Source organism: Tamandua tetradactyla, chromosome 17 (assembly GCF_023851605.1).
Source record: "Tamandua tetradactyla isolate mTamTet1 chromosome 17, mTamTet1.pri, whole genome shotgun sequence".
In the NCBI taxonomy this organism is placed as follows: domain Eukaryota; kingdom Metazoa; phylum Chordata; class Mammalia; order Pilosa; family Myrmecophagidae; genus Tamandua; species Tamandua tetradactyla.
The window spans coordinates 47,581,154-47,598,969 of NC_135343.1; the positions used below are offsets into that span (position 1 = coordinate 47,581,154).

Sequence of the window (17,816 nt, forward strand, 5' to 3'; positions counted from 1 at the left end):
CACGTATGTGTATGAAAAGGGTGAGTCTGCCGCTGCGCTTAGAAAAGGTGGACTTTCTACCCTGTTACTCATGGAGAGTACTGACACTTCAGTGTTCAGAGACGGTGGGGCCTTTGTTCAGGAGTTTGCAGAGAGCCTGCCTCCCATCCCAATGCTTAGAGACGGTGGGCCCTGAGCCATAAGGTTTGTAGAGAACCTGGCCACCATCGCGATGCTCAGAGAGGGTTGAGCCTTCACCCTAGTGTTTGGGTGAGAAGTGCTTGGAGAGGGCAGGGCTGTACTCCATCAGGCCTGAAGGACAGAATATCAGTCTATACATGTCTCTCAGATCTTGAAATCTAATGGAATTTGTCTTGCTGGGTTTCAGAATTGTTTGGAACGTGTGACCCTTGTTTTCCTTCCAGTTTCTCCGTATTGAAATGGGGATGTTTATCCTATATCTGTTTCCCATTGTATATTGGAAGCAGATGACTTGTTTTCTAGATTTCACGGGTCCTCAGAGGCGTGTTGCACCCAGAACAGACCATACTCATACCCAGTTTTGATGAGATTTGTACTTAGCATTGTAACTGAAATGACTTAAGGCTTTCAGATGTTATGATGAAATGTATTTTGCATCTACGAAGAATGTGCCTTTTTGGGATCCAAAAGGTGTAGTGTAGAAGTTTAAAGCTGTATGTACCCCAGGAAACATGTTCTTAAGTGTGACCTTTTGATGAGGTTACTTCCGTTAAGATGTGGCCCAAACCAATCAGGATGGATCTTAATCCTATTAACTGACTCCTTTGTAAGGAGAATGAAGTTCAGGCACACAGAGAGCCAGAGGAAGCAAGAAGCAAAATATCTGTGGAACCCAGAAGAGAAGGGAGAGACCAGGAGAAGCCACCATGTGCCTTGTTAAGGACAAGTTGAGGACCATGGATTATGAACAGCCAGTCCAGAATGCCTCAGTCTTTGGGGAAAAAAGCATCGCCTTGATGGTGCCTTGATTTGGACTTTCTTTTGGTCCCAAACTGTAAGCAAATAAATTCCCGTTGGTTAACTGGACCCATTTCATGGTATTTGCTTAAGCAAAAGCCCAGGATACTTAAACAATATCCAAGCAATGACTTATGTGCTTTTCTTTGAAAAGTCCATGTACTGGTTTGAATCTATGGTGGACCCCAGAAAAGCCATGTCCTTTAATCCTCATTCAGTATTGCTGGGTGGGAGCATTTCGATTGTTCCTGTGGAGATGTGACCCACCTAATTGTGGGTGGTAACTTTTGATTAGATGATTTCCATGGAGGTATGTCTCCACCCATTGAAGGTGGAGTTGCTTTGGAATCCTTTAAAAGAGGAAACATTTTGGAGGGAGTCCCTTTTTGTAGAGCCACAAGAAAGCCAGCACATGCCACCATGTTCACCATGTGCCCTTCCAGGTGAGAGAGAAACACTGAATGTCATCGGCCTTCTTGAACCAAGGTATCTTTCCCTGGATGCCTTAAATTGGACATTTCTATAGACTTGTTTTAATTGGGACATCTTCTCAGCCTTAGAACTGTAAACTTGTAAATTCCCCTTTAATAAGTTTAATAAATTTAATAAATTTAAACTTACTAAATTCCCCTTTTTAAAAGCCATTCCATTTCTGGTATATTGCGTTCTGGCAGCTAGCAAGCTAGAACAATCCATGAACAATTTGAAGTGTTTACTTGAAGTGATAGGCATTTCAAGAGCTTGTTGTTGGATTAGAGAACTTAAAAATCAAACAGATTATCTCACAGAGTTACTTCTTTTTCATTCCAAATCCTACCATTCACTATGAATTCTCCCAGCAAAACAAGTATGGGGGTAATGATGAGTCAGTCCTTGATTCATTCACCAGAGAAGAGACCTGTGAGCCAGCATGAAGCTGTCTCAAAATGAGCTCTGCGATGTAGACCAGAACCAGTGTGTGTGTATATGTGTGTGTGTGTGTGTGTGTGTTAGGGATGGGAGGACACCTTTGCTTGACTCTGTGCCTGCATTTTCTTCTTTCAGAACTGGATTCTTTAAACTAACAGACCATGGACTAGAGGAGATTTCTTCCTGTCGCCAGAAAGGATTTCATCCACATAGCAAGAATCCACCTCTGTCCTGTGTATGTATCTGTGTGGATGAAATTGGGGCTCTGCTTCAAGCAGAGAGGACAGTCAGAGGTGATGAAGTGTTTCATCCTTTCTGACCCACATACTACGTTATTCCTTGTCATTTATCGCTCTAGATCCCCACAATAAGGACATCCATGGGAAGCAGTGTGAGATAGGAATGGATAGCTCTGTTCTTAATGTGTGTGTATCTTTGATCAGACTGCTTCACCTCCCCAAGTCTCGGTTTTGGAGGCTTGGGAAGTGGAGGTGTACTTCAGTAGGAGATTTGGATGCTGTGGGGGAAAAAAGCTACTTATGATAGATAGGCAAAGCTCAGCCATAAAAAAGAAATGAATTACTGTTACATACTACACTGTAGTTGAACTCTGAAAACATGCCAATGAAAGAAGCCAGACACAAAAGACCCCATATAGTGTGATTCCCTTGCTATGAAACATCCAGATTGAGTAAATTGATAGAGACAGAAAGCAGGCTAGACGTTCCCAGGGGCCAAAAAGAGCAGAGAATAGGTAGTTATTGCTTAATTAGCAAAGAGTTTCTTTTTGGAGTGATGAAAATGTTTTGAAACTACATAGAGGTGATGGTTGGACATTGTAAATGTACAAAAAGCCACTGAATTGTACACTTTAAAATGTTTAGTGTTTTTATTATGTAAATCTTACCTCAGGAAAAAAAAAGATAGATTAAGCATATTTGATTTCAGAATTTTGCTTAGATAAGGATTCATTGACTCTTCTGGGAGGCTGTTTTTCCCCTATGTTTTTGTTCTGTGATGGAAAAGTTGTAATTGATAATAACATCAGTGATTTCAATGATACGTTGTAACTACTTCACAGATCTAATGTGATAGTCTTGCCTTATTCTATTCTGGCCAGACCTCCTCCTTATTATTCCTTTTAGGTTCAAAAAAAGATGAGTCAGTATGGAAAAGGGACTCAGAAGGAACTGGAGATGCTTAGAGGAAAAACCGTATGAAGGCAATAAGAGCTGACTCTAAGTATTAAAAGAAAAAAGGCGCTAGGGGATGTATTTCATATGACTTCAAATACTAAATCTAAGACCTCTTGGAATGAGTTTTCAGCTCAGTATAAGGAAGAAGTTTCTGACAGATCTGTTAGAAAATGGGTTGGTCTGCCTTGAGATGTAATAAATGTCTAAGTCCCAGTATGTTGAAACAGCCTGTACAATCAGGAGAAAAGGTCTAGGATGCCAGTGCCCAAGCTTCAGCTATAAGAACCCCTTTTGCATGTAAAAGTTAGCATGGCCCATGTGATAAAAAGTATATTTTAGTATCTTTTGATTGATAGAATTATCAAAATGCTACCATGAATTCAGTAGTTCTTTTAAATAAATGTGTGTTTTACAGATCACTCTAAAATATACATATATTTGGAAAAGAAACAAAGATATATGCGTAAACATTGATTTCATCTATAAATAGGATTGATGGGAATATTGATTCCCAGACCATAAAATCACTTGGTAGCTTCTCAGACTGAGAAGCACTGGTCTAGAATGAGGATTTTTTTTTTTACATGGGCAGGCGCCAGGATTTGAACCTGGGTCTCCGGTATGGCAGGTGGAAATTTTGCCACTGAACCACTGTGCACTGCCCTAGAATGAGGATTTTAAATAAAGAGTTTTTAAAAATGAATGACTTTTTGGAATATTCCAAGGACTTTACCTTTCTTCTTTCTCCCTGTCACAGAGCTGCAGCCATGTGACTGTTGTGGACCGAGCAGTAACCATCACAGACCTTCGATGAGATTTTGACCCAAAACTCCTCCAAGAACTATAAAACCTTATCACTGAACTATAGTCCATTAATTTAAAATTGCCAGAAAGCTTGGTAAGAAGAGGAAGTGCATATAACCTGGGGGAGAACTGATTTTCTATTTCTGGTTTGAAAAGAAAATTGAATATATTTTCTAGGCATGTCTGGAAAGAAGCATGATTGCAGTAAAACAGCTTTTCAGCCTACCTGTAACTGCAAATCTAAAAAACGAAGAAAAATTGGAAGAATGGTATAATGAACATCTATCTACCCTTCATTCTAGAGTCGCCAACTGTTAACATTTTTTCCTCTTAGCTACCCTTCTCATTTCTCTGCCAATTTGTTTATTGTTTACTTTTGGACTTATTAGGGCATCTATGGAGAAATTTGGAAACCATGGAGAAAATATTTTGGATTTTCCTATGGTTTATGGGAAGGGATATTGACAGTTCAGTACATCTCATCAGATGGTAAGCTTGCAAACCCTAAAAAATTATTTTGTCAATAATTATTGTTATATAACAAATATTTCAGAATGTTTTTCCTCTGCAATAAAATAACAATTAACTTATTTGTGCGTGTGTGCTCTAGAGTAAACAGTAGGATTGAGCATCACATAAACAGGTTAAGTAAAAGGTCTGGTTGCTTTGGAAAGGTGAGGGAAAAATGAGAAATGAGATGAACTGATATTGAAGGTGTGTCCCAATTCATTTTTAATTATTCAGTGTTTTTTCTCTGCCTGTTGCCATCATCTAGGGTGTGAAGTCCTCTCTCCTCCCTTGGTGCTGTCTCAAGTGGGTCATCCCATTCACTTCTTCCTTATGTCCTAAAAAGCTTCCATTATTTGGAGTATTAGCTACCCTGCTCCAGTTTTATTTATTCATTTGTTCGTTTATTTATTTATATTTATTTGAGAACCACTGTTTTTAAATATACTGGTTAATTTTTTCACTTTAAAGACACAGCCCAAATCAAAACCTCTGAACTTAGGGTTTTCAATCTGAAAGAGTCAAAGAATGGTTGTAATTTAAAAGCATATCAATAAAACAGATATTCTTATGGCTATACTAATGGATAATACTGAAACAGAATAAAGTATAGATTTCTTATTTTTTCCTAATTTGAAGCTGCCAGTGAAATCAATTACAAATATTTACTCTGAAAGATGCTCCTAGGAAGGCTGCACAAATACTGATAATGATTATTCAAAATTACATTTCTGTAATATCTAGAAAATGGGTTTAACTCAAACCCGCAGGCAGTTTTATAATATTCATTAGCAATGATTTTTTTAAAAGACTTGGCCACTGTTTTTAATATAAATTAGTTTTAATGTCATCTCCCTTAAGTGTTTTCAAGTGTCACATGGTCATAAGCCAAAGAACCAAATAATTTCAAATGATCACTGATAACTATTTAGGTAAAAATTCTCGTGTGCCAGTACTTTTAAAGTTACATACATTAAATTATAGTAAAAAGACGACTATAAACAAATGCACTCTATTTTCATTAACAGCATAACTGTGTTACAGTAAACCAAGTTTATATTCAACCATCACAAGTGATTCTTTTCACTTTGTGAATGGATCATTAGGAATATCTTGAAATACAGTAGTCTCATCATTACCTCTCAGAATATCTAGTGTTTGAGCTCAAAATATCCAAGTTTGAGTCTGGAAAAAGTGGTAGCCACTGAGCATGTTGCACTACTTTGAATTCTATCTTGTATTTTAGTGGAGCAAACAGACACTGGATGTTTCTCAATGTGGAAAATTTCATTTTATCTTGGTTGAGTTGCAAATTCTTTTTTGATAATTCACCTGAGCAAAAGTTCATTTCTCACCCAAGTAAAATCTTTCCAAAGAAGATCTTGACTTTCAGAAAGTCCAGTTACTGCAAGTTCAGTAAATGGAATATTGTCCTTTAGCTGAGATCCAAGTCATCTGGCATTCATCATCAGCCCGCTGTCCATACTTCCTCTCAGCCCCCCTGCTCTATTTTATTTTGCTGGCTTTTCTTTTCTGACTTAGGCAATACCTAAGGTATTTGAAACTCCAATTGATTCTGTATTTTTCTTTCTATGAGCTGAGCTTAGTATTCAAAGGTGGCATAGAAATAATGGTGGTGTTTGTGAAACTTACAGAAGAAGGATGGAGGTTTCTTACTATGTCAGAATTCTGTAGGGGAAGAAATTGTAACTGCATAAAATTTGGTTTCATCTTTTTTTTAAAGCAATTTGTGTTGTGAAATGCATATATAAAACAATAAATTTCAGAGTACGTTGTAACAAGTAGTTATAGAATGGGTTTCAGGGGCCGTATAATGGCTCAGTGGCAGGATTCTCGCCTGCTATGCTGGAGACCCAGGTTCAATTCCCAGAGCCTGCCCATGCCAAAAAAAAAAAAAAAAGAACAGATTTCAGAGTGTTATATGGGTTACACTTCTACAATTTTAGGTTTTTCCTTCTAGCTGCTCTAAGACTCGAGACTGACAGAAATAACAATGTAATGATTCAGCAGTCATACTCATTTGTTAAATCCTATCTTCTGTTATAATTCCTCCTTTTCCTTTGATCCTTCTCCCAATCTTTAGGGTATTTGGGCTGTACCCATTCTCACTTTTTCATGTTGGAAAGGGGTGTTGATAATATGGGATAGGGGGATGGAATTAGTTGATGTTCTGGGAATAGGCTGGCCCCTCTGAGTTTCAGGACTTATCTAGCCTAGGAACCCATCTGGGGATTGTAGGTTTCTGGAAAGTCATCTTCATGCATGAAACTTTCGTAGAATTTTAGATGAAGCCTTAGGTATTCTCTAGGATTGGCAGGAATGGTTTGGTTGGGGTTTGGTGAACTCTGGTAATTAGCAGTATCTAGCTGAAGCTAGTGTAAGCAGCCTCCAGAAAAGCTTCTGTACTCTATTTGAACTCTCTTAGCTACTGATACCATATTTTGTTACATCCTGTTTTCCCTTTTTGGTCAGGAAGGTGTTGTCGATCCCAAGGTGCCAGGCCAGGCTCATCCCTAGGAGTATGTCCCACTTTGCCAGGGAGACTTTCGCCCCTGAAAATCATGTTCCACGTAGCGGAGGGAGGGTAATGATTTTCCTTGCAGAATTGGGCTTAGAGAAAAAGAGGCCACATCTGAACAACAAAAGACGCTTTCTGGAAGTAACTCTTAGGCATGTCTATAGGTATACATAGCTTCTCTGCTGTAAGCACAAGCATCAAGATCAAGGGCTTGACCTATTGTCTTGGGAGTCACTAATGTTTGAGACAGTATCAGGGGTTTCCCCCGTGGTAAAGCTTAATAGTTCAATATTTTTTCTCCCATCCCTCAAGGGACTTTTTGGCTTTACTTTAAAAGTTTGTGTCCTAAATCTATTTGATCTTTACTGCTTAAATTAGTGGTCCTTGGACTCCCCCTACCCCCAGATAACTAAGTCTCTGTGTTCTTTTCCATTTCTTGGGTTCTTAACTCCCAATATATTAGAAATTCTTTCTTCTGCAGTTTTTGGTTTAAGTCAAATATAGGGACAAGTAGGTGTGGGCACAGGGAAGAGTGCTTCCCCCACTGCTCCCCCCCCTCCCTTGCTGTGGCCCTAGAAGCAGCCTGGACCCTTCTGTCTTGCTTTAAACAGTCCTGAAGTTGCCCAGTACTGTATTTTCCAGAAATTTCCACCTCCTTTTCATTCCCAAGGCTAACACTTTGGTTCAAGACTTTATCATCTCTTAATTGGACTACTGCAGGTTTTTTTACTGGGACCCTTTGTTTTCAGTGTCTCTTCATTCTGATCTGTTCTGCACAGTATGATTAGAAGCTTCCCATATTTCAACCATCATCATGTTTCCCTTCTTGTGTAAAAACATGCAATAGCTTTCCATCACCTAAAGTCTAAATTTAGCCTTTATCAGAACTTTCCACATAAAGTTCTTCCGGCTGCACATTAAAGTCACCTGCGGAACTTTTAAAACAACATTCACGAACCCATACATCTTAGGTCAATTGATTTTTTTTGTTTGTTTTTAGCTTTTTTATTGTATAGTATGACATGTATACAAAGCAAAGAAATTAAGCAATAGTTTTCAAAGCACTCTTCAAAAAGTGGTTACAGGATAGATCCCAGAGTTTGTCATGGACTACCATATGATCCTCTGATATTTTTCCTTCTAGCTGCTCTAGAATATAGGAGGCTAGAGGGCTTAAATACTTTTTTATCATCACAGTCAACTATTTTTCCTTCTTTTTTTGTGAACAATAACATAAATCCAAAAAAGCTTTCAATTTCAAAGCACGGCACCACAATTAGTTGTAGAACATATTTCAGACTTTGAAATGGGTTACAATTTCACAATTTTCGGTTTTTACTTCTAGCTGCTCTAAAATACAGCTAAAAGAGATCCATTTAATGATTCAGCATTCATAGTCATTTGTTGAGTCCTATCTTCTATGTATAATTCCACCATCACCGTTGATCTTTCCATACCTCTCTTTGGGTTGTTTGGGCTATGGCAATTCTAAATTTTTGATATTGGAAGGGTCTGTCTCTAATATGGGGTAGGGGGATGGAAATATCTGATGTTCTAGAGAGGCTGGGCTAGGTTTCAGGATTTAACTAGACCAGGGACCCATCTGGAGGTTGTAGGTTTCTGGAAAGTTACTGTAGTGCCTGGAACCCTTGTGGAATCTTTTAAATTGCCCTAGGTGTTGTTTAGGATTGGCTGGAATGGTCCTGGTTGGGGGTTGGCAGGTAGCAAGGTCTACCTGAAGCTTGTGTAAGAGCAACCTCCAGAGTAGCCTCTTGACTCTATTTGAACTCTCTCTGCCACTGATACAGAAACTTTATTAATTAAACATTTCCCCCCCCTTTTGGTCAGGGTATAATTGTTGATTCCACGGTGACAGGTCTGGATTCATCCCTGAGAGTCATCTCCCACATCACCAGAGAGACTTTCACCCCTGGATGTCATGTCCCACGTAGGGGGGGGAGGGCAATGATTTCACTTGCAGAGTTGGACTTAGAGGTAGTGAGGCCACATCTGAGCAACAACAGAGGTCCTCCAGAAGTAACTCTTAGGCATGCCTACAGGTAATCTAAGCTTCTCTGCTACCTACATAAGCTTTGCAAGAGTAAGCCTCATGATCAAGGGCATGGCCTATTGTTTGGGTGTCCCTAAATTTCGACACAGTATCAGGGGATTCCCTGATGGTAAGGTTTAATAGTTTTATAGTCTTTCTCCCCTCCCTCAGGGGACTTTGCCAATACTTTTTGATTATCTGCTTAATATACTCTAGGATGTTTCCAAACATTCCAATAATCTATACAGGATTAAAGGACCTTTTTCTTATTCTGTGTTTCCTGTGTTTCAGTTGTTCAAATGAGCTATAGAGATAGGCTGAATTTGATTATGCACTTCAGAAAATCTCAGGTCCAGATCAAATAAACCTTTCTTTCATTGGTGTCAAAGAGTATGTGTGGTTCTAAAATATAGACACTGTCTTCCTTACCCTTATGTTCTGAATTACTTTAACCCCAACCTATTTGGCTTCATTCTTAATCTCTAAATATCAGGTTATATATAAAAAACAGCCTCTAAAAATCCAGAAATAATAATCACCGCTCTGGACTTAATGTGTCTGCTCTAAAAGCTAGGCCCCTGTTTTCTTAAAGGTGATCATACTATTGTTTTTTTGTTTCTGGCTTATTTTGTGTCACCAAATGTCCCGCATGTTCATTCACATTGTTGCATTCCTCACGACGTTGTTCCTTAGGTCAATTGGTTTTTGACAAGAGTGCCAAGACATTCAATGGTGAGAGAATAGTCTCTTCCAGAAATGGTGCTGGGACCACTGGATCTCTACATGTAGAAGAATGAAGTTGGACACTTGCCTTATACTGTATACAAAAATTAACTCCAAATGGATGAAGTACTTAAATACAAGAGCCAAAATTATAAAACACTTAGAAGAAAACACAGGATAATCTTCATGTCCTTGGATTTGGCAAAGGATTCTTAGATATGACACTAAACTCACAGTCAACAAAGGAAATAAGTAGATAAATTGGACTTTTTCAAAATTAAAAACCTGTGTATGAAAGAAAGACACTATAGGACTTCTAGGAAGATGGCAAAATAGGATAGGTCAAGTTCACCCCTACTCCAAGGAACAGCTAGAGAAGGGACAGAAGAAGGACCAGGAGACCAATTCTGGGGTGTGGGTGACCTGGGAGGGTCTTCTACACCACATAGGGAGGCCCTGGTTGAAAAAGAAGAATTGAGATGCAGAGAACCAGAGACCAGCCAGTTAGTGCAAGCACCTAATGCACCGCTTTCCATACAGAGGCCCTGAGTAGTCCTCTTATTAATACATAGTGTCCTTTGTCTCTTTTAACTGTTTTACATTTGAAGTCTAATTTGTTGGATATTAGTATAGCTACACCTGCTCTTTTCTGATTATTATTTGCATGAAATATCTTTTCCCAACCTTTGACTTTCAACCTATGTTTATCCTTGGGTCTAAGATGCATTTCTGGTAGACAGCATATAGATGGGTCCTGTTTTTTTAATTTATTCTGCAAGTCTATGTCTTTTGACTGGGGAGTTTAATCCATTAACATTTAGTATTATTTACAGTATGGGCAGTACTTTCTTCTACCATTTTGCCTTTTGGATTTTATATGTCATGTTTAATTTTCCTTCTTTTTACCCTTACTGATAGTCTTCATTTCTACACTCTTCTCCACACCTCTCTCTCTTGTCTTTTTGTATCTGTCTCTAGTGCTCCCTTTAGTATTTCTTGCAGAGCCAGTCTCTTGGTCACAAATTCTCTCAGTGATTTTTTTTGTCTGAAAATGTTTTAATTTCTCCCTCATTTTTGAAGGACAATTTTGCTGGATATAGAATTCTTGTTTGGCAGTTTTTCTCTTTTCATAATTTAAATATATCATCCTGCTGTCTTCTTGCCTCCATGGTTTCTGCTGAGAGATCTATGCATAGTCTTATTGGGCTTCCCTTGTACGTGATGGATTGCTTTTCTCTTGCTGCTTTCAAGATTCCCTCTTTCTCTTTGACCTCTGACTTTCTGATTAGTAAATGTCTTAGAATACGTCTATTCGGGTCTGTTCTCTTTGGGGTACACTGCACTTCTTGGATCTGTAATTTCAAGTCTTTCATAAGAGTTGGGAAATTTTCAGTGATCATTTCCTCCATTAGTTTTTCTCCTCCTTTTCCCTTCTCTTCTCCTTCTGGGACACCCACAACACGTATATTGGTGTGCTTCATGTTGTCATTCAATGTGCTGAGTCCCTGCTCATATTTTTCCATTCTTTTCCCTGTATTTTCTTTTGCTTGTCAGATTTCAGATGTCTATCCAACAGTTCACTAATCCTATCTTCTGCCTCTAGAAATCTGACATTGTAGGTTTCCATTGTTTTTTTCATCTCTTCTACTGTGCCTTTCATTCCCATACATTCTGTGATTTGTTTTTTCAGACTTTCAATTTCTTCTTTTTGTTCATTCCTTGCCTTCTTTATATCCTCCTTCAATTCACTGATTTGATTTTTTTTTAACATTTTTCCTCCTGAAAGGATGTTGAATTTTCTTTTTTTTTTTTTTCTGACATGTGCAGGCTTTGGGAATCGAACCTGGGTCTCTGGCATGGCAGGCAAGAACTTTGCCACTGAGCCACTATTGTGTTGCCCACTGATTTGATTTTTGATGAGGTTTTCCATGTCTGTTGAACATTCTGACTTAATTATTTCAACTCCTGTATCTCGTTTGAATTGTTGGTTTGTTCCTTTGACTGGGCCATGTCTTCAATTTTCTTAGTATGATTTGTTATTTTTGCTGGCATCTAGGCATTTAATTACCTTAATTACTTTATTCTGGAGAATATTTTCACTTTTTTTTTTTTTTTTTTTGCCTTGAATTTTCTTGCTGGATGATTTTGTTGTCTGTCTGTTCTTTGACATTCAGTTCAGCTTTTTCTGGACCCCTAGCTTAGGTTTTGTTTAACAGATCAGAATTTTTCAGTTCTTGTGTCTTGTTTCTTGCCTTGCCTGTATGGTGCCTTTTCCTCCCCTTAGGAGGGTCTACTTAGGTATTATGGACCCCAGCCAGATTTTCCCAGACCAAATTGGCCTCCTCTCAGGAGGAAAGAGTCAGTTTTCCCTGAGGGAGAGACCCAGCAGATTGAAAAGCTTTCCTATGAAGCCTCTGGGCTCTCCGTTTTTCCTATCCTGCTCAGTATGTGGCACTTGTCTGCCTGCAGGTCCCACCAGCATAAGGTCATGCAGTACCTTTAACTTCAGCAGACTCTCCCTGCTGGGGATGTGGTGGGAACAGAGGAGAGGTTGTAGTCTGGGCTCTAATCACTTCACTTTCCCAGACCCTGGGGTCTGAACTCCTTGAGATAGGGATTCCACCTGAGCTGGGCCCCACCCCTCTCCTGGTGATGGCACAGGCTCCAGACAAACACTTAAACAAGCTTAATTCTGCCTATGCCTGGGGTAGTGGAGCCCAAGAAGCCTTACAGCTGTATTCAAAGAGCAGTCAAGCACTAGAAACATAGCCACCAAAACAATAGAGAAAAATTCTTTTCAGAGCAGGACCCCCATGCCTCATGTTTGCCAATCAAGAGCTTAAGTTGGTACGTTGCTCTGTTTATCTCCAGGTCCAAAGTGCCCCCTCCTTTCCCTCAAGACCCAGACCTTTTCAAATCCGAAAATGCCTATTTTTTTTTTTTTTTTGGTTTCTTTGTTTGTTTTTCTTTTCTTGTCAGCCTGCCTCCTCTGTGCCTGGGCAAAAACCAGCGACCTCTGCTTTTGCTGGAGGTTTGGCTGAGCTAGGGGCCTATTTTGTTTGCTTTTTGCATGGGCAGGCACTGGGAATCGAACCCGGGTCTCCGGCATGGCAGGCGAGAACTCTGCCTGCTGAGCCACCGTGGCCCGCCCTGGGGGCCTATTTTTAATAGTCAGAATTTGTGAATTAATTCCACAATTGGAGTTTGGTTGCGCTTAGCCCCTGCTGCTGGTAAACTCTCTTTCCTTTCTCCTCTGGGAAGCAGCCTGTGGGGGAGGGGTACTGCCCACCATGTCTTGGGGCCTCACAGTTCTGAGAGGCTTACAACCAGTCCAGCTGATCCAGGCTGGGATACACTGCGTGTCCAGTCACTGATGTGGCCTCAGAAGTTGTTCTGTACTATTCCTGGCTATTTATTAGCTGCTCTGGAGGACGAACTAAATACAACACCTCGCTAAGCCGCCATCTTGGCCCAATATCCTGTGTTGAGGTTTTAATATACAAAAAAGTATATCAAATTATTTCAACTCAGCAACAGCAAAACCCCACTAAAAGAAATGGGCACAGACACTGTTCACAACCGCCAAAAGATGGAAATAATCCAAGTGTCCATCAACAGGTGAGTGGATTAACAAAAAGTGGTATATGCATACTATGGAATATTATGCAATAAGACGAAATGATGTCCTGAATCACATGACAAGATGGATGAGCCTTGAGGACATAATGCTGAGTGAAATAATCTAGACATAAAAGAATAGATGCTGTATGATTCCACTTTTATGACCATGGTAAAGGTAAAACCAGAGGCTTATAATGCATAATGTAGGGGACCTAGAGATACACAAAAGCTTGAGATGGGTGAATAGTAATCTAATGAGGTTGAACACACTGTAAGGGAATGGATAGAAGTGAAGGCTGTTCACTAGTGGGTCTATATGTAATATTGTCATATTGAAGGTGAACATGATTGAAAGGTGTGTTAGTTTGATTCAGTTGTCAACTTGGCCAGGTGAGCATACCTAGTCTTGTTGCTGCGGACATAAGCCAACGGTATGTGAACCTCATCTGTTACTAATTACACCTGCAGTCAACTAGGAGGCGTGTCTGCTGCAATGAGTGACCTTTGACTTAATTGGCTGGTGCTTAAATGAGAGAACGCAATGTAGCACAGCCAAAGCAGCTTGGCATTCCTCATCTCAGCCCTTGCAGCTCAGCCCAGGCCTTTGGAGATGCAGAAAGAAGTCACCCCGGGGAAAGTTGTTGGAACCCAGGGGCCTGGAGAGAAGACCAGCAGAGACCATCGTGTGCCTTCCACGTAAGAAAGAACCTCAGTGGAAAGTTAGCTGCCTTTCCTCTGAAGAACCAACAAAATAAATCCCCTTTTATTAAAAGCCAATCCTTCTGTGGTGTGTTGCATTCCACAGCTAGCAAACTAGAACAAAGGGGTTGTACAGACCCCTGTGTCCCATTTTTATAGCTTTAGGACTGTAAATTTGCATGCTAATAGGTTCCTGTTCTAAAAGCCAGTCCATTTCTGGTATATTGCATCCTAGCACCTTTAGCAAACTGAAACAGTACTGATGGTTCCGTAAAGAATTGTAATATAATATATCACAAAAGTAGGTCAAAGGAAACTCTGAAATCTGTTCTACAACTAATTGTTGCAATGCACTCTGAGATTCATTACTTTTTTCTATATATGTTATCTTTCAGAAAAAAAAGAGAAGGAAGAATATAATACAGAAGAGAAGAGTTAACAAATGGATATGACTGCTGAATCAATATGTTGATACTTCTTTTGGTCTCCAGTGTCTTGGAACAGCCAGAAGAAAAAAAAAATAAACTGTGGAAATGTAACCCATACCAAACTTAAAATCTGTGGTATAACTACTTGTTAAAATGTACTTGGGAATTTATTGTTTTTTTGCACATATGTTATTTTTCACAATAACAAAAAAACATTTTAAAAAATGGGCCAAACGATTTTGCCTAAGTGGCAGGGGAATCGGAAGTGGAGGTGCTGCTGCTGGTGCTGGGGCCCGAGGAGGGACGCGCAGGAGCGGGGCCGCCGGGACTGAGCGAGCGACAGACGCGCCTCCCGCCGACGCCGCAGCCGCCTGGGGCCCGCACGGACCCTCTACCTGCGTATAGAATGAGCCAAGGAGATTCAAACCCAGCAGCTATTCCGCATGCAGCTGAAGATATTCAAGGAGATGACAGATGGATGTCTCAGCACAACAGATTTGTCCTGGACTGTAAAGACAGAGCCTGATGTACTGTTTGTGGGCGACTCCATGGTACAGTTAATGCAGCAGTATGAGATATAGCGAGAGCTTTTTTCCCCCCCTTCATGCACTGAATTTTGGAATTGGAGGAGATACAACAAGACATGTTTTATGGAGACTAAAGAATGGAGAACTGGAGAATATTAAACCTAAGGTCATTGTTGTCTGGGTAGGAACAAACAACCATGAAAATACAGCAGAAGAGGTAGCAGGTGGGATCGAGGCCATCGTACAGCTTATCAACACGAGGCAGCCACAGGCCAAAATCATCGTATTGGGTTTGTTACCTCGAGGTGAAAAGCCCAACCCTTTGAGGCAAAAGAATGCCAAGGTGAACCAGCTTCTCAAGGTTTCCCTGCCGAAGCTTGCCAATGTTCAGCTCCTGAATACAGATGGGGGCTTTGTGCACTCGGACGGTGCCATCTCCTGTCACGACATGTTTGATTTTCTGCATCTCATGGGAGGGGGCTATGCAAAGATCTGCAAACCCCTCCATGAACTGATCATGCAATTATTGGAGGAAACACCTGAGGAGAAGCAAACCACCATTGCCTGACTGGCTCCCATCAGTGTTAATAGCATCACAGCTTCCTAAGATCAGTTATATCACTGGCACTACAGAATCCTTCTCTTTCTTAAGGCACTTTGCATTTTAGAATGTTCCTGGATGTTCATATCTAGTGTTTGAAGGGGAGGAGGGATTTAAACTGGTCCTGTACATAGAAGGTTTGACACAGGAGAAAAATTAGCCAAGGAAGATTGTTGTTTAAATTCATTTGAAACCAGAAGGGGACTTTTTAGTTGTATTTTGACACATTCATTGAATTATCACTGTTAACCTATGACAGCATCAGCTTAAGTACTGAACGATATGAAGACTCTTGTTTTGTTTTGTTTTTACCTTTCTGTCTATGGATTATGTCATGTATAATAATTAAGAATCACACCCACTTGGCTTAAAACAGATAATTTTCCCACCTTTTTAAAGTTCATATGTTAGTCTTTTGTTTTCTTTTTATTTACTCATATGTATTCTCAGTGTTTTCTTAACATATAGCATCCATATGAACATCATTCATATATGGGAGATGCTGTAGTTTCTGAATTTCTTCTCCTCTTACTAATTTTTCTTATGCATAGCAGTAAAAACAGGTTTTTCCCCATTTTGGGGACTTGTTGGAGGGTTTTATTCTTATGCTGCTTAATATCATGGCTGTAATAGACCAATGCATGCAGCCTCTCCTCCCCATTCTCCCTTCTCCCCTCTTTTTTTGTTGACATTGCAAACTTTTAACATTGTTTTGACCTAGGAATTCTGTTGCTGGAAGTATAAGTCCCCAGCCAGTTACTCTCATGATGATATTACTCATATATAACTCATTCTTGTGTGGTGTTCTGTACTATAGAGTCTGTGTAGTGCTATCCATATTCCGAGTTCTGGTTGGTTCCATTTGTTTTTCCCTTAAAACCTGTCCTTGTTTCCTTTGCAGGGTGGGGGGTGGGATCAGAACTCTGTTTTTCATTCCAGTAAGGCTAGCATTATTTCAAGGTTTATGTATATTTTATTGGCTTAGGTTTTAAAGTCCAGAAAAAGTTGGCCTTTTCCCATGGGGAAACTGTAGTCCACTTTTTCCCATCATTTTAGTCAGAAACTGCTGGGTTTGTTTAACTTAGGTTTTCTCGTTAAAGTATCTCCACTATCTGAAAATTCCTTTCAAGAGAGCTCTTGAGAATCTTAATGGTTTGCTTGAGCTACAAGAACTGCCATTAAAAAAATAATGGCACAATATATGGCTTATTGTCCAATATATGGCTTGCTGTCTTATAGAATATGTACAAACTGGATCTACAACCAAGTATCTTAAACTGTACCAGTTGGTATTGAAGTAACCCATCAAAATGTGTTCTGCAGTGATTCTGCTTACTGTCCAAGTTCAGTGTGTTTTTTTGTTCTGGTTTTAAGACATTGCAGTGCTTTTGTGTGTTTGGGGTAGTGGGCTGATTGTGCAAAGACCCACTTCTGATTGGAGGTTAGAACTTGGGCTAATTTATTTCTTGTCAAAGCCTGTTTCTGGGGATTTTGCTTTGTTTATCTTTTTAAAATAAATACATACTTCTCAGAATGTATCATGTCTTCATTAACAACAGAAAATACACACATGGTGTTTTACTAAACTTGTTTACTATGTTAAAATTACCTTTATATTTTTAGGAGCCCAGGTTCTTAAGCTTTTCGAGAAATTTTTTTTTCCTTAACTGAGGCACACTTCTAGGGAAGAGAATGAATTAAGCCAGAATTTTGCGTATGAGAAGATACTGCTCTCCAGATATTTTTCTGGTTATCAGAGGGTGGAAAGTACAGTCCGAATAAACCCATTAGGTTATTTCTGCAGAATGCCCTTTTAGTGTCTCTCCCTTTGAGAGCTGACCTCCAGTTTGCTTTGAGTATATGTATAAACCTCAGATGTTCCTAGGGTTTATATCTGCTAGAGCTATTAAAGCAATAGTATTTGAACCACTAGCCTTTTGAATAAAATTCTGCCCCTTTGCTAATGTGCAAACTTTGAATCTACTTAACATTTCTTACCAAATATCTTTGCACTGCTTTAAGCAAAAAGTACTGTCTCTCTTTCTTTCATTGACCATTACAGTTTGCCACAGTGACAAAACTTAAGGCTTTGTCTTTGGAGTTCACCTCTTTGTACCTTTTTGTTTTGTTTTGTTATTTAAAAAGAAAATTAATGCACTGTCCAAGTGAAATGTCCTAGTTGTCATTGTGATTAAGGGGCCAACTTTCTAGGCAGCTAGCAGAGGTGTTATTCT

The 17,816-nt window shown here is 39.6% G+C and overlaps 1 protein-coding gene and 2 pseudogenes across 2 annotated transcripts in view; all 3 read left to right on the forward strand.

Moving 5' to 3' along the window:
• LOC143661021 (STAM-binding protein-like) overlaps nucleotides 1-17,116 on the forward strand; it is a 40,615-nt pseudogene extending 23,499 nt beyond the window's left edge. Inside the window, exons 8-10 of the transcript XR_013164387.1 lie at nucleotides 2,023-2,122; nucleotides 3,841-4,376; nucleotides 13,909-17,116. The product of XR_013164387.1 is annotated as an STAM-binding protein-like (transcript). The remainder of the gene's footprint in view (nucleotides 1-2,022; nucleotides 2,123-3,840; nucleotides 4,377-13,908) is intronic.
• LOC143661020 (STAM-binding protein-like) overlaps nucleotides 1-17,816 on the forward strand; it is a 90,060-nt gene that overhangs the window by 23,856 nt on the left and 48,388 nt on the right.
• On the forward strand, nucleotides 14,861-17,116 carry LOC143661023 (platelet-activating factor acetylhydrolase IB subunit alpha2 pseudogene; annotated as a pseudogene).